Source organism: Phalangium opilio, unplaced genomic scaffold, assembly GCF_054372755.1.
Source record: "Phalangium opilio isolate 3A_F unplaced genomic scaffold, DU_Popi_V2 ptg000082l_1, whole genome shotgun sequence".
NCBI lineage: Eukaryota > Metazoa > Arthropoda > Arachnida > Opiliones > Phalangiidae > Phalangium > Phalangium opilio.
The window spans coordinates 3,007,156-3,035,055 of record NW_028324189.1 but is presented as its reverse complement, the minus strand read 5'-3'; the positions used below and the strand labels follow the sequence as shown (position 1 = coordinate 3,035,055).

The 27,900-nt window shown below is 37.6% G+C and overlaps 1 protein-coding gene and 1 long non-coding RNA gene across 9 annotated transcripts in view; one reads left to right on the top strand and one right to left on the bottom strand.

Annotated features, from left to right (window-relative positions):
• Positions 1-27,900, top strand: part of LOC149650936 (protein CBFA2T1-like) — a 45,882-nt gene that overhangs the window by 7,344 nt on the left and 10,638 nt on the right. The window contains exon 1 of one of the 8 annotated variants that reach the window (XM_089847665.1): positions 11,483-11,741. The exons of the other annotated variants lie outside the window; for them this stretch is intronic. The gene's annotated coding sequence lies outside the window, so the exon portion shown is untranslated. Of the gene's footprint in view, positions 1-11,482; positions 11,742-27,900 lie in introns of those variants that run through there. 8 annotated transcript variants of the gene reach the window in all.
• LOC149650937 (uncharacterized) lies at positions 8,916-11,193 on the bottom strand. The gene is made up of 2 exons (XR_016371006.1): positions 10,544-11,193; positions 8,916-10,469 (listed from the first exon to the last, which is right to left on the bottom strand). It is a non-coding gene; the product is annotated as an uncharacterized LOC149650937 (long non-coding RNA).

Genomic DNA, 27,900 nt, shown 5'->3' with positions numbered 1-27,900 from the left:
CAGGTGACCTTCGTTGGTCCCTTTATCGAAGCATTTGTCATCCGCGAGCTGTATAATAATGGAGGTTTAGGGGGTAGGAAGGGGCCTCCAACGTCGCCCAGGCCAAGAGAGGTTTAGATTACGCTTACGGGAGCCGGATCCGGTAGCCTTAGCACCCATAGCTCCACTTAGGAAGCTGCTAGCGTCCATAGAGGTATAGCTTGCAGAAGGAGGGGGTGTCCGATCAATGAGTTTGGCAGCTGCGGCCTGTTCTCTCTCTCCTCTCTCTCTCTCTCTCGCTCTCCATCCTCCGCCGCTTTCCTCTTGAGCCTCCCACGACGAAGAAAGCAATTGAACGAGCCAGAAGACCCCTATTGACTGCAGTTCAAGCCCTTTTTAAATTGGGGATTTCAGGGTAGGATGGGGGAGGTATTGGGGTACGGTAGAACTGGCTGGCAACATCTGATCGGCCTTTGGGTTGAATTCTACCATGCACCGAGGTGGGAGTCAAATGTGGCTTTGCCTTGTCTATATTCGTCTACTGCCTGCGTGCTATTGTGTAGATTCATTCCCATTCTATAGTAAAATTTCTCCAATACCGACGTGGTATGTGTTCGAACTAAATTGGTTGAGAAAATTTAAAATGCTAATTTCTGAACTTAGAATATTTTTTAATGAAATATTATCACAGATGTACTGACTATGAGGACTCTATCCTTTTAATGACTCTATGTTAATTTGTTTTGAGATTTAAAGAAATATCCGAAAAAGATGGTTTGGTTCATTATGAATTAACTATAGAGTTTAGCACTTATATCTCAAACAATATTGATTGGAAACTTCAATTAAATGCAAAACATTCATGCAGTTAAGTTTCACCTAAGTTTCCCCCTACTTCCTTGTTAATATTTTGAAGATAACTTAAAGGGAGGATGGAATGGAAACTCGAGTGATATTTTTTTAATCGATTCTTCAAGAAATATCTTCAAATTAATTTAAAAACTAAAATAAGAACTCGTCGATATTGTGAACGTTTTAACTTAACGACAAATCGCGTAACGCGTTGCCTTCCTGTTAACTAAATTTCCTTTGCACGTGCCACGATTATCTGTAATCGCGTGCAATGTTTAGGCTGTCACATCTCGCGCTCAATTTCGCTCGGTCACGTGCAACGTTTAATTTACTCGTGAAATCTGAATCTATTAATAAAATCTGTCATTGTAGACAAAGACTGGAAAGTGTAAAAGATAAGGTTTGAAAATGAACTGCCTGAAGTAACAGATATTAAAATTTTCACTTTTGAAGACATCATTATAAAACATCAATTATTTTAAAAAATTCTTATCTTACTTTTTTTCACCAAAATTACTTCGGGAAAGTATTTTAAAAAGGAACATGCGCGTTATTTTAAAAATACTACGGCTTTACATTTTATTTTTTATGAAAAATTTAAAATTAGGTAGAAAATTGCCCCGATAACGTGAGAAAATCGTTGAGAGCTTACAAAATATAAACCGTATTAAAACTTTACAAAACGTATTCTTAAATTGTAAAGCTTTCAAAGTATTAAATATTAACGTGCTGTGTTGCTCTCAAAGATCACGATCAATCTACAGATCTTTTCGACACTAATAACTAAATCACAAAGAAAAGGCCTATATTATTTTCCGCTTCGCAATATTTCCAATTTTAAAATATAAAAATTTAAACTCTTCAAGAGAAATCTTTTCAGATATCCAAGCATTTGAATCTCCTAGAATCAAATGTTAGTTGTAAGTAAAACCAGTACCAAGCTAGTATCCCTTAAACCCTTCTAGGTGACAACTACTATTGAGGACAAAATAGTTGGTAAATATTGCTGAAAAATATTTTGGGAAAATGAAATTTTGGTGAAAAAAAGTAAGATAAGAATTTTTTAAAATAATTGATGTTTTATAATGATGTCTTCAAAAGTGAAAATTTTAATATCTGTTACTTCAGGCAGTTCATTTTCAAACCTTATCTTTTACACTTTCCAGTCTTTGTCTACAATGACAGATTTTATTAATATCTGTCACTTCAGTCTTCATATTAATTAAAATTCTTTAGAAAATACGGGAGAAAAAGTCCCAGGGCGTTGCGCGTCCATCGGTAATCTAGCTTAAATACCAGCCGTCGGTAATACGGGTAAATTACCAGCCGTCGGTAATGCGGCTAAATTACCAGTCGTCGGTAATGCGGCTAAATTACCGGTCGTCGGTAATCTAGCTTAATTACCGGTCGTCGGTAATCTAGCTTAATTACCGGTCGTCGGTAATCTAGCTTAATTACCGGTCGTCGGTAATCTAGCTTAATTACCGGTCGTCGGTAATCTAGCTTAATTACCGGTCGTCGGTAATCTAGCTTAATTACCGGTCGTCGGTAATCTAGCTTAATTACCGGTCGTCGGTAATCTAGCTTAATTACCGGTCGTCGGTAATCTAGCTTAATTACCGGTCGTCGGTAATCTAGCTTAATTGCCGGTCGTCGGTAATCTAGCTTAATTGCCGGTCGTCGGTAATCTAGCTTAATTGCCGGTCGTCGGTAATCTAGCTTAATTGCCGGTCGTCGGTAATCTAGCTTAATTGCCGGTCGTCGGTAATCTAGCTTAATTGCCGGTCGTCGGTAATCTAGCTTAATTGCCGGTCGTCGGTAATCTAGCTTAATTGCCGGTCGTCGGTAATCTAGCTTAATTGCCGGTCGTCGGTAATCTAGCTTAATTGCCGGTCGTCGGTAATCTAGCTTAATTTCCGGTCGTCGGTAATCTAGCTTAATTTCCGGTCGTCGGTAATCTAGCTTAATTGCCGGTCGTCGGTAATCTAGCTTAATTTCCGGTCGTCGGTAATCTAGCTTAATTTCCGGTCGTCGGTAATCTAGCTTAATTGCCGGTCGTCGGTAATCTAGCTTAATTGCCGGTCGTCGGTAATCTAGCTTAATTGCCGGTCGTCGGTAATCTAGCTTAATTACCGGTCGTCGGTAATCTAGCTTAATTACCGGTCGTCGGTAATCTAGCTTAATTGCCGGTCGTCGGTAATCTAGCTTAATTGCCGGTCGTCGGTAATCTAGCTTAATTGCCGGTCGTCGGTAATCTAGCTTAATTGCCGGTCGTCGGTAATCTAGCTTAATTGCCGGTCGTCGGTAATCTAGCTTAATTTCCGGTCGTCGGTAATCTAGCTTAATTGCCGGTCGTCGGTAATCTAGCTTAATTTCCGGTCGTCGGTAATCTAGCTTAATTGCCGGTCGTCGGTAATCTAGCTTAATTGCCGGTCGTCGGTAATCTAGCTTAATTGCCGGTCGTCGGTAATCTAGCTTAATTACCGGTCGTCGGTAATCTAGCTTAATTACCGGTCGTCGGTAATCTAGCTTAATTACCGGTCGTCGGTAATCTAGCTTAATTGCCGGTCGTCGGTAATCTAGCTTAATTGCCGGTCGTCGGTAATCTAGCTTAATTGCCGGTCGTCGGTAATCTAGCTTAATTGCCGGTCGTCGGTAATCTAGCTTAATTGCCGGTCGTCGGTAATCTAGCTTAATTGCCGGTCGTCGGTAATCTAGCTTAATTGCCGGTCGTCGGTAATCTAGCTTAATTTCCGGTCGTCGGTAATCTAGCTTAATTGCCGGTCGTCGGTAATCTAGCTTAATTGCCGGTCGTCGGTAATCTAGCTTAATTGCCGGTCGTCGGTAATCTAGCTTAATTACCGGTCGTCGGTAATCTAGCTTAATTACCGGTCGTCGGTAATCTAGCTTAATTGCCGGTCGTCGGTAATCTAGCTTAATTGCCGGTCGTCGGTAATCTAGCTTAATTGCCGGTCGTCGGTAATCTAGCTTAATTGCCGGTCGTCGGTAATCTAGCTTAATTGCCGGTCGTCGGTAATCTAGCTTAATTGCCGGTCGTCGGTAATCTAGCTTAATTGCCGGTCGTCGGTAATCTAGCTTAATTGCCGGTCGTCGGTAATCTAGCTTAATTGCCGGTCGTCGGTAATCTAGCTTAATTGCCGGTCGTCGGTAATCTAGCTTAATTACCGGTCGTCGGTAATCTAGCTTAATTACCGGTCGTCGGTAATCTAGCTTAATTGCCGGTCGTCGGTAATCTAGCTTAATTGCCGGTCGTCGGTAATCTAGCTTAATTGCCGGTCGTCGGTAATCTAGCTTAATTACCGGTCGTCGGTAATCTAGCTTAATTGCCGGTCGTCGGTAATCTAGCTTAATTGCCGGTCGTCGGTAATCTAGCTTAATTACCGGTCGTCGGTAATCTAGCTTAATTACCGGTCGTCGGTAATCTAGCTTAATTACCGGTCGTCGGTAATCTAGCTTAATTACCGGTCGTCGGTAATCTAGCTTAATTACCGGTCGTCGGTAATCTAGCTTAATTACCGGTCGTCGGTAATCTAGCTTAATTACCGGTCGTCGGTAATCTAGCTTAATTACCGGTCGTCGGTAATCTAGCTTAATTACCGGTCGTCGGTAATCTAGCTTAATTACCGGTCGTCGGTAATCTAGCTTAATTACCGGTCGTCGGTAATCTAGCTTAATTACCGGTCGTCGGTAATCTAGCTTAATTACCGGTCGTCGGTAATCTAGCTTAATTACCGGTCGTCGGTAATCTAGCTTAATTACCGGTCGTCGGTAATCTAGCTTAATTACCGGTCGTCGGTAATCTAGCTTAATTGCCGGTCGTCGGTAATCTAGCTTAATTGCCGGTCGTCGGTAATCTAGCTTAATTGCCGGTCGTCGGTAATCTAGCTTAATTGCCGGTCGTCGGTAATCTAGCTTAATTGCCGGTCGTCGGTAATCTAGCTTAATTGCCGGTCGTCGGTAATCTAGCTTAATTGCCGGTCGTCGGTAATCTAGCTTAATTGCCGGTCGTCGGTAATCTAGCTTAATTGCCGGTCGTCGGTAATCTAGCTTAATTGCCGGTCGTCGGTAATCTAGCTTAATTGCCGGTCGTCGGTAATCTAGCTTAATTGCCGGTCGTCGGTAATCTAGCTTAATTGCCGGTCGTCGGTAATCTAGCTTAATTACCGGTCGTCGGTAATCTAGCTTAATTACCGGTCGTCGGTAATCTAGCTTAATTACCGGTCGTCGGTAATCTAGCTTAATTACCGGTCGTCGGTAATCTAGCTTAATTGCCGGTCGTCGGTAATCTAGCTTAATTGCCGGTCGTCGGTAATCTAGCTTAATTACCGGTCGTCGGTAATCTAGCTTAATTGCCGGTCGTCGGTAATCTAGCTTAATTGCCGGTCGTCGGTAATCTAGCTTAATTGCCGGTCGTCGGTAATCTAGCTTAATTGCCGGTCGTCGGTAATCTAGCTTAATTGCCGGTCGTCGGTAATCTAGCTTAATTGCCGGTCGTCGGTAATCTAGCTTAATTGCCGGTCGTCGGTAATCTAGCTTAATTGCCGGTCGTCGGTAATCTAGCTTAATTGCCGGTCGTCGGTAATCTAGCTTAATTGCCGGTCGTCGGTAATCTAGCTTAATTGCCGGTCGTCGGTAATCTAGCTTAATTACCGGTCGTCGGTAATCTAGCTTAATTACCGGTCGTCGGTAATCTAGCTTAATTGCCGGTCGTCGGTAATCTAGCTTAATTGCCGGTCGTCGGTAATCTAGCTTAATTGCCGGTCGTCGGTAATCTAGCTTAATTGCCGGTCGTCGGTAATCTAGCTTAATTGCCGGTCGTCGGTAATCTAGCTTAATTGCCGGTCGTCGGTAATCTAGCTTAATTGCCGGTCGTCGGTAATCTAGCTTAATTGCCGGTCGTCGGTAATCTAGCTTAATTGCCGGTCGTCGGTAATCTAGCTTAATTGCCGGTCGTCGGTAATCTAGCTTAATTACCGGTCGTCGGTAATCTAGCTTAATTGCCGGTCGTCGGTAATCTAGCTTAATTGCCGGTCGTCGGTAATCTAGCTTAATTGCCGGTCGTCGGTAATCTAGCTTAATTGCCGGTCGTCGGTAATCTAGCTTAATTGCCGGTCGTCGGTAATCTAGCTTAATTGCCGGTCGTCGGTAATCTAGCTTAATTGCCGGTCGTCGGTAATCTAGCTTAATTGCCGGTCGTCGGTAATCTAGCTTAATTACCGGTCGTCGGTAATCTAGCTTAATTACCGGTCGTCGGTAATCTAGCTTAATTACCGGTCGTCGGTAATCTAGCTTAATTACCGGTCGTCGGTAATCTAGCTTAATTACCGGTCGTCGGTAATCTAGCTTAATTACCGGTCGTCGGTAATCTAGCTTAATTACCGGTCGTCGGTAATCTAGCTTAATTACCGGTCGTCGGTAATCTAGCTTAATTACCGGTCGTCGGTAATCTAGCTTAATTACCGGTCGTCGGTAATCTAGCTTAATTACCGGTCGTCGGTAAGAAAGGCCAACATTGGTCTCGCTGATATTTCCTAATAAAACAGTGTATAAATGCTAAAATATCGCAGATTGGGGTAGTTTTTAAAATTTAAAATTAAACATACTTAAAATTAATTTTTCTCAAAAACCTTAAAAATGGTCCTAGAAAAAGGTTTAAATTTTGATATAAAACCGTTCCCAAACGTAACAAACGAATATTTCATTTCAAAATGGTGGCCACAAAATGGCCAAATTTGAAAAAAACTCCATGTTATTTCTATGGGAAAATTTAACTTTTTCACCAAAAGGGCTGATTAATTTTATGGAAATGAAAACCACCCTTAGCAACTTTATTTTTTATAAAATAAACTAATGATTGGATCTTCTTGAAATTTTAACCACATATTGAGGGCCCGAAATGTAGTTCTGTGGAATTTTTTTAAAGCAGTTAATACAATACAAAAAAAGTTATATCCAATCAAAAAACCATCCTTATACATTAAAGTCAGTATGAGGTCTTATCTAAGAGAGCTACCGCTCTCCTAGAATTTTGATTTTTAAAACCACTCGCGGAGATTTCACTATGCGTTATAATCAGATGAAGAATCAATAAAAAAATCAGTTGATTTAGCTATTCACTCTCCCTTTAAGGGAGTCCTGGTTAGCGTAGCCCTTGTTAAGTAAGGAACACACACATACACGCACAGTCTCTGGATACGATGCGATGCGATGCTATGCATGGGCGCGACAGGAAACGGCCACCTGTAGAATATCACTCCGCGAGAGAACCATCACTCCAGAAACCACGGAGAAAGACCCTAACCAGACGCCCACCACCAATTTTATTGCAACCAAACCTCCCAGTCAGTCTCCTCCGCTATGCTCTTCAGCTCTTCCTATAGAGTTAGCTCTCCTTTGGCTTTGGTCGTCTTTATACATCTCCCCCTTTTCTCTCCTCTCTCTCTTTCTCTCTCAAAATCTCTTGTTTGGCCTTTGAGTTATGAAAAGCGGGTCCGCATTAAACCACTTAGCCAGTCTAACAGCTTAAAAATCAGAACTTTCTCCTCGAAAAAAGATCTTATTTTTACCATGATCACGAATAAATCTAATTATTACACGAGTATTAAATACTTAAACTTTGGTTTTCCTGAATAGCACATTTAATGTGACGTAGATTTGACCGATAATTCCAAGAAAATACGTCATTGTTCGTGTCAATATAAATGTCATTCGAAATTTAATTAAAATTATGAAGCTTAATTTGATTTTTAACTAATTTTATTGAAACAAGATTATAAAAGCTCGGTTTGATATTCACGATAAAATTATTTAATTCATGATTTCCATGGCTAAAGAATTTTTTGGTGGAAAAAAACCTGAATAATTACGTAAACCACGTGTACACACTTGTGGTATAGTGGCATTTCTTTTTCTCCTTTCCAAAAAATTTGCTTTTTTTCTGTTTATTAGTACTTATTGAGTGGGGATCTGTTTTTTATATTACGTTTCTGATGGAGTAAATGGCATGGCGGGCTTATATATATATGCAGAGTTTGGCAAGTCTTTTTCCTTCCCTACTTGGTTAGCGTGCCATTGGCGCCTGTCCCGTGCCACGAGGGTGATCTGTTTTCTATTAAAATGTAACGAAAAACACGCCTTCCTACACGAGTTAAGCCTTGGTGAGCTATAGAGGGGGTTAACTTATACTTCTCAAACACTTTTTTTCATACATACCATGTGTTTTAGTTTATATAATAATAATGCATTGATGGGCGTACTCGATATGACCCAGATGCCCATATACCCTGTTTACTAGATCTTGTAAGTTTTAGGTGCATGCATGGAACTGCTTTTCGTGTATATCGTTTTCCAGAAAAGGAAATAAGTTAAAGATGGAATTTTGATGTGGTTTTTAAAAGTTTGTGGATAGTTTTCATTAAATTTCCCCGCTGTGAGTCAAGTTAGTCAAGTACTGATTCAAACTTAACTCCTAGCTTTTTTTTCTAAACATCAGTGAAACCAGAAGTATATAATACTTCTCTTCTAGAGAAGTGTACCACCGGGAGGGTCATTGTAACATGATTCTCCCCAACATAATTTTACATTTGGAGCAAACAGTTATGGAATTCACCCTAGCACCCATCTGAAGTTTGATGCTAAATCATGTTACATAACTAAAGTATTAAAAGGATACAGAGTGTCATCCTTCTTCTATTACCCCCTTCTGGTGAAACGTACAATTTCGAATCAAATGTTTTTATAAAAATACCAACCAATGTACATATGAGTTAGAAAATATTATTTTCTATATTTCGCCATAACACCTATCATGGTTTGGAATATGTACTTATTTGTGTCAGCCATACACCTATACATGTATATAATTGTTGCAGCTGTGTGTTTTCGAAAATACGGTGGTATAGTGGTATAAACAAAAATTCCACTCAAAGCATATGATGCACGAATATTTCGTTCGTTTGATATTTTATTATTAAAATAGTTAAATTAATCTTAATTAACTATATAGTGGTAAATTTTAACATCTTTCAATATGTCAGATTGTTCAATGAATTTAACAATGTCAGTTGACATCTGATCAGTTTTATTTACATATCCACAAAATCCAAATACATTCCCGCATTTATCAGTATGTACATGCATATTTATTGAAATCGGGGTTTATGTATAGTTTCCTTCTATACAATTGTTCACGACCTTTGTTTTAAAGAAAAAACATTTGGAGGGAGTAATGTCATGTGGGTGCTACGTTTCTCCAATTTCATTATATTTAAGTTCAATTTTATGTGGGTGTGGCCGACCCTTAATGGTACGGACACGGGACCTCCATCTACTTGTAATAGAAGCTTCCATTTTAATGCGGGAAACGTGGTTGTAGCCCTTACTATACACATAGGGGATGTTCTAATAACTAAACTATGATGAGGGAAAAACCTACTTTTGTCCGCCGAAGACTGACTGAATTCAATATTCTCATTACTATATCGATTTGCTATCGGATTTCATTAATTGGAAAGAGTTGAATTAAAATTTGATTGGACAGTTTTAGTTATAGAACGTAAACATGTTTTTCTATACGTATATATTTTAAATGAATTTAGTATTGGGTTGACCTATAATTGAGTAAGTTGAACGATACCGTCATATTTAGCGTTTTGATGGCATGTGCCGTTCCACTTTTAGGAATTAGGCTGATTTTTTGCGTATTTTCGCCATTGGTATGACAAGAATATTCTATAGATAAAACTTGAACACCTATGATCACAGTAAAATATATTTACCGCTTTAAACCTAGTGTCATATGACCATTAATTCACGCAGTACATAGTAAGATATTTATAACTTTAAAGCCTTTATCACTGCACAAATTTTAATTGCAAAATTTTTCTAAATCAAAGTATAATTGTAATGCACAAGTTTTTACAATTTTCCTTAAATTTGATGATCATAGTAAAACATATTTACCGCTTTAAACCTTTGTCATATGACCATTAATTCACGGAGTACATAGTAAGATATTTATAACTTTAAAGCCTTGATTACTGCACAAATTTTAATTGCAAAATTTACTAAATCAAAGTATAATTGTAATGCACAAGTTTCCTTAAATTTGACTTAAAACGTCTCTTACAAAATGATTTATCTTTTAAATAATCTTGAAAATAATCTTTTAAACTTAATAAATAATATAAAATAACCGAATTAATTTCCACTATAACTCATCATAAAAACCCCATTTTCTAAATGTACTTTAAATCCCGTAAAGTAATATTCAAGCTTTCCCTAGAAATATAAGTACACTATCTCTCCCTAAGGAGGCGTTAAGTTCGCATTATTCAAACGACCACCTAATCATGTCACTAATCCCTTATGTAAAAAAGCGATACCAAAAACTCTCCGATCAATTCTAAGGACCCTTCTCCATCCTCCTTTTTGGATATAGAAGAAGAAAAAGATTCGGGTACAGAGCTTTCAGCATCGGCCCCTAGTTTGCCATAAAAGTTAACTGCAAAATACTCTAAACGTTTTATCAGTTCGATGTACATTGCACACGCCTTCATATGTATTTTTAAATGCAAGGCCTTGTTATATAGAGTTGAAATAATACCATGGAGCTCGTGCTACGGAAAAACAATAGAAAATTTAAGCTATATACCTTTACAAAGTCAATTTCAAGGGAGGGTAATACTAATACCTGCAGGAAAGAATATATAGGTGAGCTGAGAATTATACAGGATATTTGGGACGCTTATTGACGTCAACATGGCCCATGCGTCACGTGGTTACTAAATATCCGCCCACCCAAAATCGCGAAGATTCACGCAGTGGAGACGGCATGCACTCTCAGTGCCACTTCTATAATGTCCTTGTAAAACGAATAATTAATTTGGAAATTCTCCTGCTAAGAATATTTACTAAAAGATCACTTTAGCGTTATTGATTAATAATTTTAATTTATCGTAATTTAATTGAAATATACATACCTTATACTTGACAGTTGTTTCGCCATCACTTTAAGTATAGGACTAGCAAAGAAAAAAAATGGAAAAATATAATAAAAAATATTAATCGCGTCTTTAAACGGATAAAAAATTCTTTGTTTGTACGTCGCCTTGGCCATGGATGATTCCGAAGGAGACGGGCTCTTATAGAGCTTGGAAGACAAAGTCCACGTTCGGAAGCTGTAGAAAAGTTGCGCGCCGCTGTGTGTGTGTAACGTTTTGGAGAGAGAGAGAGGAGACCGGAGGAGACTGAGTCTCTTTTTATCTCGCGCTTCCAGGCGGAGAATGAATGGAGTGTACCCAGTCTTCCTCTCCTCCGAAACTTCCTCCCTCTCTCCCTTCCTCCCGCCCTCGCTTCATATCGTCTTTAATTTTGGCCGATAAATAAAGACTCCGAGAAGAAAAGGGCCTAGGGGGTGAAAGTTTGACCCCTGACCCTCCGCGTCTTTGGATTATAGCCGGTGGCAGGTCGGAAGGGCCTATATAGCTCGCAGTCTCTCCCGATCTCTTTTCCGTCTTTTACTCTTTAAACGGGGGTCGAAGTTGCGCGACACAGGCGGGAGCGCTTTGCCGTAAAGCGCACCACGCACCTCGAGAGACGCGGGGTTAAGGGGTATAAGGTGGAGAAAATCGCGCTCCCTCGTAAAGGCGGGTCTCAGAAAACGATCCTCAGATTCTCAGTACGTCTCCGGCTCGCGATCGGAGAGGAAGCTTTTCTCTAGCGCCCTCTCCTTTTCACTGGAAGCTGCTGCGAGACTTCGGGACTTCCGAACTTCGGAACTTCTCCGGATCTCAATCGTTCTTCTCTCTTCCTCTTCCGCGACTCTCTGCCGTTCCTCTTTCCCCAAAACTTCCGCGGAAAGGAAAAACTAGATCGTTCTTGCGGCGGCGGTGAGTTTAATTCCCTAAAATTTTATCACGCATGACAGTTACTCTAATTAATCAGAACAATTAATTACCATAACGTTTTTTTCTTTATTGTGTATGGAATGTTTTGCAGTATGCGTATAGTTTTTAATCACTTAGTTTTCAATTAATATTGGCATGTTCTATGCAACGATACTAATTACAGTGCATGCATGCATGGTGTCTGTGCAATTTAATAATTTTCGGGTAGGTAGTTGTATAACATCCCTTTTATATACAATCGAGTTCGGAAGGATTTGATTAGTGAAATATGGCGTGTCATTACAGACATCTGTGCCAAATATTTTTAGTAACTCTAGAAAATCTATCTGCTCAGTATAAAATGGGAAATTGTCTGTATAAATTGATTAGAAAATTAAGTCTAATTTCCTGAACCCTGTACTTAATAAATCTGTTAAAAAAATTACATTTATTTAAATTAGATTTAATAGAAATCAGCCTAAGTTATCCTCAAAAATATTTTAAACAAATTTAACCGCAATATTAAAATCAGTTCACAATCCAATTCTTAAAATTTATCCCCAAACCGTTATCTCATTCCTTGCGTCGCAGCATTCGTGTTTGTACATGTATATAGTAGATATAGAAAGATATCTCACCCTGGCTGTACATACATACATATGACATTGTTGTATTGCGGCTTAACCGCTGTCTAGGGGTAAAGGGGCAATATATATATGTATATATATATATAGAAAGGCATCCAACGATGCTTTGCCGGCGTGTTCCGCGCTGTTACCGATTTATAATCGGTCTATAGTCCCGGACGCAACGTAACCGAATTCCTTTAGGGCCCCCAATGGCTATTAGAAAGAAGGGAGGGGGTGGAATGAAGGAGGGTAGAATTTCCTTAGAAGGAAAGGAGGCTTTTAAAAGGGCGCGCTTGGGATCTATGGGACAGGGCATCGGCGTATGTTCCCGGGCCGATATCGGGTCCCTAATAGGAGGGCTTCACTGTAGAATGTATACGCCTTAATATATTGGCGGGAAGGGTGTGTGTATGTACTAGGAAGGAAGGCAGTACGCGGGGGATAGAGCCGGTTTTCCTTAGCAGGCATCTAGCAGCGACGTACGTTCGGTCTTTGCCGCGTGTATTACTGTTCTCTCGTCTCCTGGCCACCCGCGACTGGTATTGCTTGATAAGAGGATACTGTAGTTTGCTTTAGTAGTGTTTCTAGCCAGCCATCAGTCCAGGGTGGTTGGAAGAAGGAAGAGGATGTAACGTAACTCTGTGAGAGACGACTTCCGAGAGCCCTTCCTTTCCCCGACGCAGCTCCAAAGCACTCTTGAAGCGTCTGAGAAGGCTCTACTATATATATACACCTTCAAATAGGAAGGAAACTGTTTTGAGCTGGGCTCGTCTGAGGAGATGCTAGTTTTGGTTTGACTCACTCGCTTCCCTATATACCCTATACCCCCTTTTAAATTCCACTCTTGGTTCAAGTTAGAGACTTAGGAGGGAAGCTTGCTTTCTGACTTTATAATCGATAATGGAAGCTTAGCCATAAATACAAGCCCTATCTGCTTTCTAACGGCAACACACTTTGAATTTAACACGTACATATATAGGAAATTATTTGTTCAATAACTTATCCTTACAAATTTAAAGTATTTAGGTAATTCATGATTATTTTTAAATTAAACAAATTATTTTGTAATTTATGCTAGTTTTTGTTCAGGTATTTACTTTTTAGTTCAAAGGACAGTTAGTCCCTCGATTTCTTCCGACAATACATCCACGCTATTTGTAAACTATACAAAACGCCTCGGAATAATGAAATTGTCCCATGAAGAACGAGAATTCTTTTCATAATTACCTGTCCCGTGTTGGCGGTTTTCTTTTTCTCTCTAAGCGCTAGAGAGTCGAATGGCAATTCGTACATGTATACTACAGCAAAAACAGTCAGTCCTTTGGTTGTTTCCTAAGCCATTTGTCTATTACTAGAGGCCTGACAAAACCATGCAGGAGAGATGCAGCGTTCTTGTTCGCCGATTTTTCCATGCTCCGACGAACTTCTTTTTCCGTCTCTAGCATATCCGATCTCCAGCTACCAAACAACATACCCAAAGTTCTGTATACCACAGCACACATACCACGCGGCTAAGCCTTGTCAAATGCAGCGCTATTCGTCCTTTTTTAAGATATAGGCCTAGAACTAAGGGAACGGAACACACCAGAAAAAGTATTTTTTTTTTCTCCAACTATTCTCTTTTTACTTCGGCGGTGTCAGAACCTCTTGGTCGGTAACACGAAAGTCGGGAGCGACGAGAACAAGAGTTGTATAGAAAAAGAGGAGATTGGGGAAAAATACCGAAGGAGTCGAGTCAAAGCTATATAGGAAAGGGACCCGCATATTCCCAATTATATTTTAATGAAATAATCAGAAATTCCAATGTAAATACGATCGCGGGTTCTCGAGCTTCTATTTGGATAAGGCCTAAGATAGAATCTTAAAGAACTTTGCCCCCATATCTTTTTTTTATTTTTTTAAAAGGGGATTTCAAAGTGGGTTTATTTTTGGTGCATCGGGGCTAGATGGGTTATAAGGGTTTGATTAAATTTTTATTTTAATTTAATTAATATTAACGTTTTTTATTTTTTCTCCTTAAAACATCATTTCGAAAGTTATTTTATGCTTAGAGGAGAAGTATACCCTTTTTGCCCCTTCGTAATGTATTTCCTACGAGCGCCTGTAGAAATGTTTAACACGCTACACACCAATGTTCAGGGAGAAACAAACTTCCAGGGGCTATGGGAAATTTACTGTCGTTCAATTTGGGTTTAGTTAGGGTTTAAATGATTTAATAGGTTAATGAATACGGTTTAGTACAGTTAATCTTGATAGAGATTTGCTCGTGTAAAATATCTTAATTAAAGTACAAGCTCCATTAATAATTAAATTAATTAAATAGGTTTAAATATAATATTAAAATTATATTATTAAATAAATAATATAAATATAATATTTCGATAATTACGCGATAAAAATTCGATTAAAATAATTAACCTTGATTAAATTAAATTTAATTAATTTAGGATTAATACTAATAGTGTTTAAAAAATAACCAAATTTTATAAACTTAATCACGCCAATTAAATATAAATATACTCAGACTTGTGAGCCACAATCTCGATTAGCAAAGGTAATATCGGTCTATTAAATACGAAGAGATATATAAAAGTGATATCGATTTTGAGTTCACTTATTTGTGGGTTAAAAAAATGCCTGTCTATAACAGAAGTGGGTTAAAAATTTTAAGGTGTCTTGCGCCCCGTAAATAATAGGTATACAGTCTGTAGTACGTAGATTGTTGGAACCATATGTCTTTAGCTGCTGGAGAGAAAGGGCCATGGTTTTCTCTAGTCACTCTTCCTATTGTATTCCGTAGGGGTTTTGGCCTGGTCGTTCACAGCTGACAATTGTTTTCGTTTTAGCTCGTTGTCGAGGTTCAGGTCCTCTCTTAGGCTAGCTCCTCACTCGCGGCGCGCATCATTAAAAGTTTGCTAATTAGGTGACACTGTTTTCCCCATTTAATACGAGTTTTAACCCTGCGGAAGACAAGTCGATATTAACGCCCCTGGTGGTCTACCTAGATACCATAAACCAGCCACCTAGCTCGTCCTTCTCTTTTCTAGTTACCAAAAAAGATAGTATACCTTAATTTATTCTTTCCTAATAGACCAGACTAAATCGTTTACATTTTTTACAGCTTTAGAAAAAGGGTTTTTAAGCATTTTAAAAGATGTTTTTCTTATTTGTACTTAATTTTTTTTCAAGATAAGTGCCTGGTAATTAGACTTGTTTTAAAGTTTAGTGTTTTCCTGTGACTAAAGTATTAATTTGCAGACAATAATTTAGAAAATTCCAACATAAATTATGATAATTTTTATATATATATTAAATCTCACCAATAAATTGTTGTCGTTTCAAAATATGCCTTTCCATAGGTGACTAAATTTATCCATCCATTCCTAACTGTCAGTTATAATTTGTAAACCATTTCCCCCAGTCGTTATTTCTAATTTTAAAACGCTAATATTTAATTAAAATGTTAAAGAAGTAATTACTATTTGAGTTGGACATTTTGCTAGCAGCTGTAAGTGCATGCATACGTAGAATGGAAATTCATTCAGGCCCTAGCTGGAAATATTTAAACCCCAAAATATTCCTTCAAAAGGTGCCCTGTGAATTTTCATAATCCTTCAGCCCAAGCAAAGCAAAGGAAGACTTATATACGTAACATTCCTTTACATTTTAATTGAAACCCTTTATAAATTTTCCTGGTGTGACAAAAGGCGCGCGCGTATGAGGTGGGAGGTGACTCTACTGTACACCGGGCTGACGAAATATTCCTTTATTACCCTCTGATTACAGCTAAGCCTAACGAAAGGAGTGCTTCCTTACCATATAGGTCTAGGAAGGAAGGGAGGGTGTCCCTTCCCCGCGTTATGGCGCCCCAACAACATCAATCTATCAAGGAGTAATAAAGCATTTCAGACTTTCAGTCAAAGATCTCCGTTGAAAGCCTGCATGGCGTGGCTAGAGAAACTGCGGAAAAGGGGTTTCAAGCCTTAATGAAAGTCGCCACCTTAGAAAGATCCGTTATTACCGTATGAAATTTAAAATTTCAGAAATGAAACGTTGTTCATAGTAAGAATGCGATTGGGTATAGGTTAACCCTACCCGATTTCCGACGGACTAGTTAAACCATGAATATATTAAAGTTTCCCATGAATTTTGAACTGCATCCCTAAAAACCAACCAATAGATATCTTCATTTTGAACGTAGCTTCTGTCAGAGGCGACTTCTTCCGTTGGTATTTTGATTCCAAAGATGAGATAAATGTGTTTGTCCATTTGTCTTAGGCATGAACTTGGGTATCAGATACCCAAGAGGAAACACGGAGTTGATTACTAATATACTTCATAAATTTAGCTTAACTATATCGGTTATCCTTGCACACTCCTAGAAGTATTACACGGATTCTTAGTTAAACGGCTCTCCTTAAAATAGGCGTCCGAAACGATGGCACACCGTACCAGCAGCGGAAGCTGAAGAGTAGAGAGAGAGAGAGTGAGAGCGATGTGCCTTGGGTGTATGTTAGGCGCGAGCGGCGGGACTCGGGGGTCAGGTGCGCTTGTCAGCATCCCTGGATCGGGCGTGCCTCTTTTACCCCCTTCGGATGAATCGTTTCCCCTCCTCTCTTCATTCCTCCCAGCTTCTCTCTCTCTCCAGGCACTTGTCAAACGCACACCCGCTCGCCATATACGAATAGAAACGCTAGGGGGGAACGGCACGCCAGCTAAGAAATAAAAGGAGGAAGAAGAGGGCTAACTTACAACGGCTGTTTTAGAAAGGATTCGTTCGTATTTCCTAAATCGCCTTTTTAATTATTTTTTGACAGTACAGCTGATTTTTTTTTTTTGATTTTTTTTTTGCCTCCCCTCTTCTGTCTGTCTTTAACAAGAGATGTTTTTATTAGATAAAGGACGGGGACTGATTGGTTCTAAAGTTCCTATTTGCATACGTATACTACATTTTCCAATTTTGAAATCAGTGCATAGGAATTTTAAATCGTTTCAAGGGTTTTTGGGAATAGATGTAGTAATTAAGGAGTATTGTTTTGATAATATCAGAGATGAAAGGTTAAAGTTGATTCATGGGGATTAAGAAGTCTTAGTTTAAGGGAGTATACTGTATCGTTTTAACGTAATTAGCGCCAAATTTCATGAACATATCTTATTAATCATAGAGCTATCCTTCCAACTTCATTTATTCTGATTATTGTTTACAAAGTTTTAGCAGAAAGTTTCAAGTTCAGTATGTCTGAATTTTGTCATTGCAATCTAAAGAAAAAGCTTGTAATTTCGATTTATAGATGCGAACGGGGTCTGTAGATTCTAGAATCTGGAATCTTTGAACCAGCACGTGCCGGTTATGACAGCTACTATAGAAAAGAGACGACGTAGGGAAGTTGGAAGAAGGTTTCAGGACTAAGATTCCTTTTTCTTCTTCCGCTTTTAATACCCTGATGGTCTTTGTCGACCCCTTCTCTCGCTCGCGATAGCTCTATAGCGTTTCTTCTGATCTTGGCAAGTCACAACGCGAGTCTACATCAAATAAATTCAGTATAGAAAAAACAAGAAACATCTAGACCTAAAACACAGGGCCCTAAATTGTATTCATCTTTTTCGTTTTGTTTTCCTTATTTTACTTTACTAACTTAGAAAAAGTAACTTGGGTTATTTTGAATTGATGCATTGAGATACATTTTAATGACATTGTTAGAAAACCAAAAATCGCCATTAAAAAATACAAGCCGATTTATAATTATAAAATCGATATCAAATGCTTTTGTAAACTTCAATTACAACGGAATATTTTAAAGGGGTAGTGAAATACCTACATTTTCATAAATAAAGCTACTTAATTGTGGGTAATTTCACGATTCCTTTAATAGATAAATGCGACCTTGGTAGACATAAAAGAAACCAAAAAAAAAATAATCTGGGGTCTTATATTATATTGATCTTAGTTCGAAGCTTCGAAACCCCTTTCCGATTTTTCTAGCTTTTTTCTTTTATTTCTTTGAGGGTTTTCCTTATTTTTTCATTCTTAAAAACGCGCGATCTTCTTCATTCCAATTTTACCCGCCTGGTGGCGCAACGAAAAACGCTTTATTTCCCCCTCTTACGTCGTCTTTTTTCCTACTAAAATAGTATTTTTCCTAGGAGAATTCTCGGAGGAAAAGGCGGGGGTTGCTATGGTTACGAAATTAAGGAGAGAGAGCAGACGGCGGTTTTGGCGCGAGAGAGGAGAAACGAAACGAGCTAAGAGAGAGAGAGAGAGAGAGTTAGAATGAGGGGTTAGGGGGCGCGAGGCGGCACGTGCGAGAAACACGTGCGGACAGGCGCCACCTGGAACACCCGCCGAAATTGTACGAAGCCAGAATTGCGAGCGGAACGCAGCTGCCGCTCGAGCTCGGTGCGGACGACGCGTAACACGCCGTTCGCCCATTGCATTTTTTCCACTCTATCCTCTCCTTTCTCTCCTCTCTCTCTCTGCTCTTGGTTTTCCCAGTTTCGGAGAGGCTCTAGAGAAGCAAACTCCTCTGAGAGGAAAAAACGGAATCGGTCTAAAGCCGCTATTAATAGTTTTCCCCAGCAGTTTGCCTCCGCGCCTAAATATATTGGGAAAATGTCGCTTTAAAATTTGAAACTTTTACTTTTTTCCAACCCTCGAGTTTAACCAAGGGAAGGAATTTTCAGAGGCAAAGAAATAAGGGTTTTTCTCTTTTTCAATCCCTTTGGTTACTCAATATGGACGGAAATTGTTTCAAAGGGGTGGAATTAACTTTGTAAGCCTACCGAAGTTAGATTTATGCTAATAAGTGGATTAAAACAGAGGATTTTATTGGGAAGGGTTACGTTTTAGAGTTTTAAACTAAATCTAATCGAAAGGGCGTGCCTAAATTAGTCGGAAATGAATTAAGAACATGTGAGAGAAAATTATTTTGTGGATCATTTTAGGCCTAATTTTTATGGTATGGAAATTGACTTGTTTTGGGTTATTTTGCGTGTAGATATAAATTAGTAAAGCTAATTAAATTGTTCAAAAAATAATTAATTCACCCCGTATTTGACTTAATCTGATTACAAATTTTAAATTAAAAAAAAATAAAAAACACGTAATAAAATTCTCCATAAAAACATTCATTTTATTTTTATAAAAAAATCGTATTTATAAGTTTAAACAAACATAAAATCTTCAAACAATTTTTTCAATAATATTGATCTACATTAAATCTATTTATCCAAATTTAATGACCCCGATACACATAAAAGAAACCCAGTAAAACTCTCCTGAAACAAGTATATCTGTTGTTTACTCTCAAACCATAAAAAAAAGGCTGAGAAGAGCTAGAGACTTTCAAACTTTGAATATCAAATAACAATCGTAAAAATAAAATATCGCGTTGATAACAAATATTAATCTATATGGAATGAAACAACTCCCATCGCCTCTGTTAATGTTATTAAAAAAAAAACGTTATAAATTGGGAAAAGGCGTGGAGTAACTTCAACCTGGGGAATAGATCGACGTTGAGTTTAGGTTAGGTTAGGGTCTTTAATCTCAAATTGAAGAAGTTTTATTGGCCTTGTTGTAAAAAGAAAAGGCCAAAAACCTACTTAAATAGATTTGGAAGAGGTGGACTTAAGTTTGTAGTGTATATACATATATATATATGTATATATATAGTTGGAAAGTAGGGGGAAAATTGAGGGGTCCGTGAGAAAATGTCCACTCGGTGACCAAGCGCCTGCAAGAATCGATCATTGGACTAGGAAAAATTCGAAAATCCGGTGATAGAAGTTGTACTAGAGTCCATTGACCGAAGTAAAACACTAAAGCTTCTGCACCGGTTGTCCAATAGAAAGCGGTAAAACATGTACAGAGGAGCAGAAGTGTTTTCTGTCACTGATGTGCAGTCCAAAATAATAAACTGGTCAATGGACTTGTCCATCCTTTGTTTTCCTACAGATTTTCACCCCAACAACCCCCTCCTTCTGGTCCAAGCGATTAATAAACTGGACCAGAGGATGTGCTATTTCCCAGATGACTGCTGATGTGTTCAACTCTATCAGAAAACATTTTTGCGTATAAATCCGTTAGCATGTGAACAACACAGACGTTAGAAAAGACTTCGGTGTTACCAGTACACAAAATTAGATAGTATTTAACGTACTCATCAATTTTAATTCTTAAGAAAACAAGGTGCAGGGTCAAACACTGGACTCTTATTTTTAATCAAAAGCTTGGGTCGACTCTTTTTACTTTATGGAATGTCCCTCTGTTTCTATTTATATATATATATAGTCGCAGTTTGGGGGGGAAAACCATTTCCAACATCAATTTGTAATTGGTTCCCAGGTGGAATTGCTCTCACCAATTCGCAATGCATAATCTCATTGGGAACTATGTATAATACATTCGAAAAGGGTGCTGGGAAAGTGGGGATAGGGAATTATGATTATATTTTTCCCAAGCCGTCCCGTAAGAAAGGATATCAACCTTTGTCTCGCAGTATAGAATCTTAAAAATATTTACTTTAATGTTATTTATATTTAATATATAAGGACGTAGCCCGGCCTTCTTCCACGCTTTTTAAAACGGTATTATTTTAAATAGGAAGTATAACGTATAAATTTCGATCTCATTTAATAAACATGGAGAAAGAATATGAATTTTTAAATTGGATATCCCTTAAGCCTAATTTAATTCTTGAGAAAGGATAATTCCTAATCTAAATTATAGATCAAATGATAGAATTCATTATAGCATAAGTTTATAAGGTATGTTACATAAGTATGACACTATCTATACTTCGTAATGCTACTGAGAGACTTACTGGGAGCTAGTTCTAGCAGAACGACAAGCGAGAATTGAAGTTAACTCGGTGGTTAATTTTGCAGGACTTCCATCTAGGTCCTATTTAGTCTAAACTTACTAAGCCTTTGAAAGCGCCTCACCAGGCGTCGCTTTACCTTGAATCTACGACCTACGTTGTCACTTCATGACAAGCTCCAAAAATTAGAGAGGGGTAATTATTAAATGTCATTAAATTAAGTTAGAATCATTATTAATTTCAATAGAATTAACAAGTTTTAATTTTTATATCCTTATGCAATCTGATAATTAGAAACTAGATAAAGATTACTTCAAAATAAATATAACAAAAAAGAAAAATTATATTTCTCCCAAAAACTGATTAGGATGATATTAGGTAAATGTTTTCCAACGAACCAAGCGGTATTTTCATTTTTTTTTTCTTTTTTAATAAACTTATTTCTATTTTACATTATACTGTTTTTCATGAGCGATAGTCTTGCATCGTTGTTACAAAGAACAGACCATCTATTCCTTCCAGACTGGATAGGGCTTTTGCTATTTGCTTCGGTAATTCTTTATCGTTCCCCAAAAAACTCTGGATTTTCCGCGTTTCAAGCTCACATACTTCTCTTTGTTTTGTACTAAGCTAACTCTCTGAAGCGCCTAAACTGATCTCAAAATCACTAGCCTACACGTTGGTTTGGGCAAAGCGGAACAGACTAGCATTTTGGATACAATACACACGGCCCCTAGTTGCCTATATAACATTTCACTTCAGGCGGGAAAGTTTTACAGATTTGTACAGCACCCATGTGGTAAAAATCCTAAGCCTAGAATTCGTCTGTTTCTTCGCATTTCCGATCAGATAAAGTTTAGTTCCTTTTTTTTTAGTAATTATTATAGGGCCTTGTTATACCTTTTACCAAAAGAACAGGCTGAACATGTCTGGTTTTTCTTACGTGAAAACATATTATTTTTTTTTTGGTTTTTGTTTTAATACATAATGTTTTATCGTTGAATTCTTTGAAAAATACTCAAGTTTTTATTTTTATAATTTTATTTTATGTATGGTTTTATTTACCTGTATCATGGGAATACGTTGAATTGTTTTTTCAATAACTTATCGGGATAAATTGTAAAGTATTCGTTTTGGAAAAAGCGTGTTTTATTTATTCTTTAAAGAAGTTTCAACGTATTTGTTATATCCTTGGCAACGTTTCTGGTAAGTCTGCCATAATTTAAGGGGGATATTCTTGGAGAATGTAACTTCTATCTCCATTTTGTCACAAGGGACACTGTTTTCAAGTTAAGATTGCATACAGAGTATTGTACGGATGACCCCCTTAAATTTAATTAATTAAGAAACTGATTAAGACTATGATTGCTAATTTAATTAATTAAGGGGTCATCCCTAAAACCTATTCAAATCATAACTCGAAAACAGTGTCCCCTTAGGGCAAACAAAATGGAGATAGAAGTTATTCATTTTCGACACAAAATCGTTCGTTCAAAGAACATCCCCCTTAACCTTAATTTATGGCACACTTATCAGAAACATAGTGTATTTATTCACGTGTTATATAATGCAGTATTTCAGAACAATATAGGTTATAATCTTATATATATATATATATATAATATTCGGTTGGCAATTCTAACTTCGATTCTAGTTAGTATCTAATCTATAAGCATCATTAGACTCGATAGCTTTGATCAGATTTGAAATTAGGGTTCAAAGTTTTGCTTGAAAGGGAGACGCAGCTGCCCCAATTCAAATCGAATTCGTCTTCTGTTTCAACAATAACTAATGAAATCTTCCCTTATTCTTTACTGAAACTTTTTTTTAAAGTTTGTTTTAGACCGCGCTAAGTTACTTGTTGCTTTACTCAGGCACTGTCTTTATAGGCTGCTTAAACGCAGGTGTCCATATTGCAAAAAACCCTCTCGGTTACTAAGCCTATATCCTAGCCTATAACTCTAATAATAATATAATAAATACTAGCTACGAAGCGGCCTTAAAGACAAAGATCAATAAAATTAAGTTTATTTAGAGTGTATAATCATCTATATACTAAAGAAAGCTGTTATAATATTTTTACAGATTAGGTTTCGCAAAAAAAAAAAACCCAGTTCTTATATTTTTTGTTCATATATGAAATATTTCATTATACCATGAATATTCCATTATACCATGAATATTCGACATGAATTACGACATCCCCCTTTTCTAGAAGCCAATATTTATAACACAAAACGCGTTTTATACTAAATCAGGGATAGATTTAATTTTAGAAGTAGGAATGGAGAACGGTTAGTATTTACTTCAGTCTGACTCATAGCCCATTATAGAGTCCCTCCCTCCAACACGTAACGAAAAGTTTAAATTATCTTATTGGCTCACTTAAAGCCTACGTTTTGATGACGTTGCTGACGGGGACGTCGAAAAATACGTAATTCCTTTTTACCTCTGTCGCTATGTACCGCCTCTTCTTTCATACCCCTCGGTCCCGGGGAAGGGGGTCCACGTTACTCTGTTCTCCATTCCTACTTCTACAATTAAATCTATCCCTGACTAAATTTATACACTGCAGTTTAATACTTATAGAAGAATACATATTGCTCTTATATCTCAATCCATAATAAATTTATTTAAAAATACAAAATTTTTCCAATTTTATTCCTTTTTCAAAATAAAAAAAAAAGGAAAAAATAGACGAAATAAAATCAGTTGTAGATTGTAGAAGAACGTATAGAATGTTAATTTGCATTTTTAGAGAGGCAATTGGGTCGAAAAACGAAGCGTCTCCCCCCCCCCCGTTTTACTTTTGTTCATCTTTCTCGAGTGGATCGCTATAGCTAGGGATGGATATAAACTTGTAAAAACACTCTGAATTCGGCCTAGCGTAAAAACCCCTTCGGGAAAATATACCCGGCATGCAGTTTGCCAGCCTTACAGGATGGTACAGTACGCACCAGGACCTATTCGTATACCCCAAGGGCTCAAAAGATAGCTCAGAATTTTGCCAGAGACTGCGGAAGAGTCTCTAGGAATTGGGAGGCTGAAGAGCGAGCTCAAGCTAGGGGGGATGGTTTCTATAGGGAGGGAGAGAGAGAGTGAGAGAGAGAGAAGAGAGAGAGAGCGAAGGGGGCTTATCTGGATTGTTTACAAATGCGAAAGAGGGGTTTGGGAGAAGACCCATCTGGGATAGCGACCGATATTAACTATACATCCCATTCCCTTTTACGGAAGAAGCTGCGCTGCGTTGAGGCGGCTCGCGGAAGATCTATCCCGTACAGGAAGAAATAGAAGCGCAAGAGCAAAAAAGGGATGGAGCTAGGGATTCGCACGCCGCCGATGCGTGGGAGATTTCGATTTAGTGAATAAAAAAGAAGAAGACATTGGAAATATTTCCAGCTAGCGGAAACTTTTCCTCTGTGTCTTTTCTAATTAATTAAAAACCCACCCAAAGTCCAAAATAACCGCACCGCAATTGTATCGCAGCTGCTACGTATCCTACATTAAACTGCTTTTGGAGTTTGGGAAGGTTTAATTGCGAGATATTGATCCAGTTTTATCGTTTCATAGCATTAATTCTATCGAGGGTATTGGGGGAAATATTTGGTTAATGGCGTTCTATCATTTACGAACGTGTTTTCTTAAGGGGCTTGGATCAAACTGAAATTTTCATTTTTAAAATATAAGCCTCATGGATTGGAAATTTTAATGTTGCCTTACAAGGCGCTCAAAGGGAGGAATATCTCTTACTCTGCAACAAAGTCTTTAATTCAGAGCGAGTTATATTAAAGTATAATTAAAATATTAAAACACTCATTTAAATATATGAATATGCAAATAAGTCTCCTTATAAAATTCAAAAAACAATTTCCATTTCTTATTATTTTTTTTTTTTTGGAATGGCTTTATAAAAATAAGATATATTTTAATATTAATAACGATTTAGTAAAAGGAGATACTATCTGCATGCCTCATTTTGAATTTTCCGGAGGGCACTACTTTATCCAGATTATTTTTAATATTAATACCAATCCGCTGTTGTTCCTTATCCACTGAAGATTTAAGGTGATAAAGAGAGAATACGAGATCTCTCCAGTTTCCACCAAAATACTTGAATATTCCATCTATAACTGCATCAAAAATTCACAATATGAAAAAAATTATAGCCTGGTAATATTACACACTCTATTTCTGGCTTCCCCTCTCTGTCCCTCCAAAGGCCCTGGGCGTAGTGGCGGCGATTTGAACAAGGCAGTTACATGAGATCCAAAATTATTTATTCATGGCTAAATTTGATAGTGGCATGGATACGTATAATATGCCATTGGTGGGAGGGCGCCAAAATAATGGGGGGGGGGAGAATTAAGGGGGGATAAACTAGGGGTTGGAAAAAGTGTTTGGTGAGAGGAGGGTAAAATTTAAGCAGATGGTAACCTTCCAATAGAACCACGACCATATGTGTTTTCTTCTGAACGTACGTATAAAACTAAGGGTTGAATTTTTTTTCGCTAGTGTTTTCAGTATAACTCTGCATTGAACATAACCCCAAAGTGACCCTAAGCTCAATTAGGCTCTAAAGTATTATTCTTAGGCTTGACTGTAGTATACGCTTGGGTTGATACGTATTGTTCTATAACGGAAATTTGCTAAAGACCCTGAAAAGCGTTCTTTTCCTACTTGGTTAGACCCGGATAGTTTAAGGGTATTGTACAAGATATATGATACATACACTCTAATTATTAAATAAAAATGACCCGTGGGAAGTGTTATTCTTATTTATAGTACTATAATTAAAATAATAAGAGGGTTTCACGTAATTAGGACGGTATTGTTGAATATGTAATGGGGGGTGGAGCGTATACGCATTTTATTGGTGTTTGATAAGATTGGCATAGATAAATACGGTCGTACCCTGTACATTTTTGGTGAGTTGGTCTAATTTAAAAGGGGTATGTTTTCCTTTACTTTGTCGTGGTTTAGACTTTGTAAACGCCTAATATGAGGCAACGTAAGAAGGGTTACGTAATCTTCTTGAAGGGAGTGAAATGTTTTACCAGATTACAATAAAAATAGCTCCATTGCGGCTTTTCTCAGAACTATAAACCTGCAGATTGTCCGTTTTTGGAACCATTTAAATATCGTATATGTTCTTCTGAAGTTAAATTGATAAAGAAATATTTAAATTCCCGTAACTATATTTGTTAATTTTGTTCTAAACGATAGTAACTAGATTAAAATCCAAAGTTAATGCTGCAATTCTCTATTTTGATATCGGTTTACACTGTATATTATGAACAAGTTTATTTATTTACTCTATTAAATTGTTATTTTTTTTTTCCTATTTAAAACTTGAATAATAACAAAAAATAAATCAATATAAAAACAAGGAAACGTAAAAATAAAGTCGTCGGAAGTTTGCCGGCTGTTTTTTAATTGACTCGCGCGCAATAGATAATAATTGCAAATCAATACATATTCAAAAATAGCCATAGCGGCCGGCTAGCGCACGGTGTTTGTTGTCCGGCAGCTTTGAAGGCTGCCACGTGGTTTAATTTCCATAGTTTGCATTGTGTAGAAGCGTAATTATCACCAAAACAATGTATAAATTGAAAATAATTTTTATTGGTTAATAATTAACGGGGCCGCGAAACAGCATCCCGGCTAGAGCTGATGTAGCGTCTGTTTAAATTCCCACCACTTTAATTCCCCTTCTTACACTTCGCTCCATGGTTTCATTGATTTTTCCCCGAGTTAACGATGCATTTCCACTCGAATACTCGTTACTGTGTCCAGTCTGAGTTAGATTGACAAGCGAGAGTGACCGCTTACCAGGGGCTGAGCTAAGCCTAGTTTAATTTAAACGCGATACGAGTATATTTGTTCCCACGAAGTCTTAAACCTTAAAATTGTATTGAAGTTTGTATGCATGCACGTTCGTTGCGTAATTTAATTTTAAATAGAGGTTGGTAATATTAATTAAATATAACAATTATCGCAAGATTAGCATGGAGTATGGTTAAACCTTTATAACTTCTTTATTTCTGGTCCGAATTTGACCTGTTTTGTCCCGTATAAAAGCTCTTAAAACGCTCTATAAAAGGTAGTAGGTTAAACCTTTATAACTTCTTTACTTCTGGTCTAATTTTGGCCAATTTTGTCTCGTGTAAAAACTCATAAAACTCTCTATCAAAAGAAAGTAGATTAAACCTCCAAAACTTCTTTATTTCTGGTCCAATTTTGGCCAATTTTGTCTCGTATAAAAGCTTTTAAAACGCTCTATAAAATATACTACGCTAATTTAATTGTGACGCTTAAATTTAAATTAAATTCGGCAGTACACGTGATATCTTTACAATGCGAATAAATACTCCTTCGCATTGAAGCCTAAATTCTCTCTCTCAAATCCACCATCCTAAATGACTAAGGATGAATTTGGGATGGGTAAGCCGAGAATACATATAACCCCGAAAGTGGCAGCTGTGGACACCTGCAAACCCTCCAATTTTTTTTTATAAATGTACTTCTTTTTTTTTTTTTTTTTTTTTTTTTGTTCAACTTCAGTACACCCTCGTCTCTTAAGAAGAGAGCTTGAAAGGTCCGATAGTTTTTATATATTATAACCAAAATAGATTCCTAGTCTGCACTCTCCCTTCATTTTTACCCCACACGGAAATTCTGCAGAACAAATCTTATGCTAGGATATTTTTTTATACA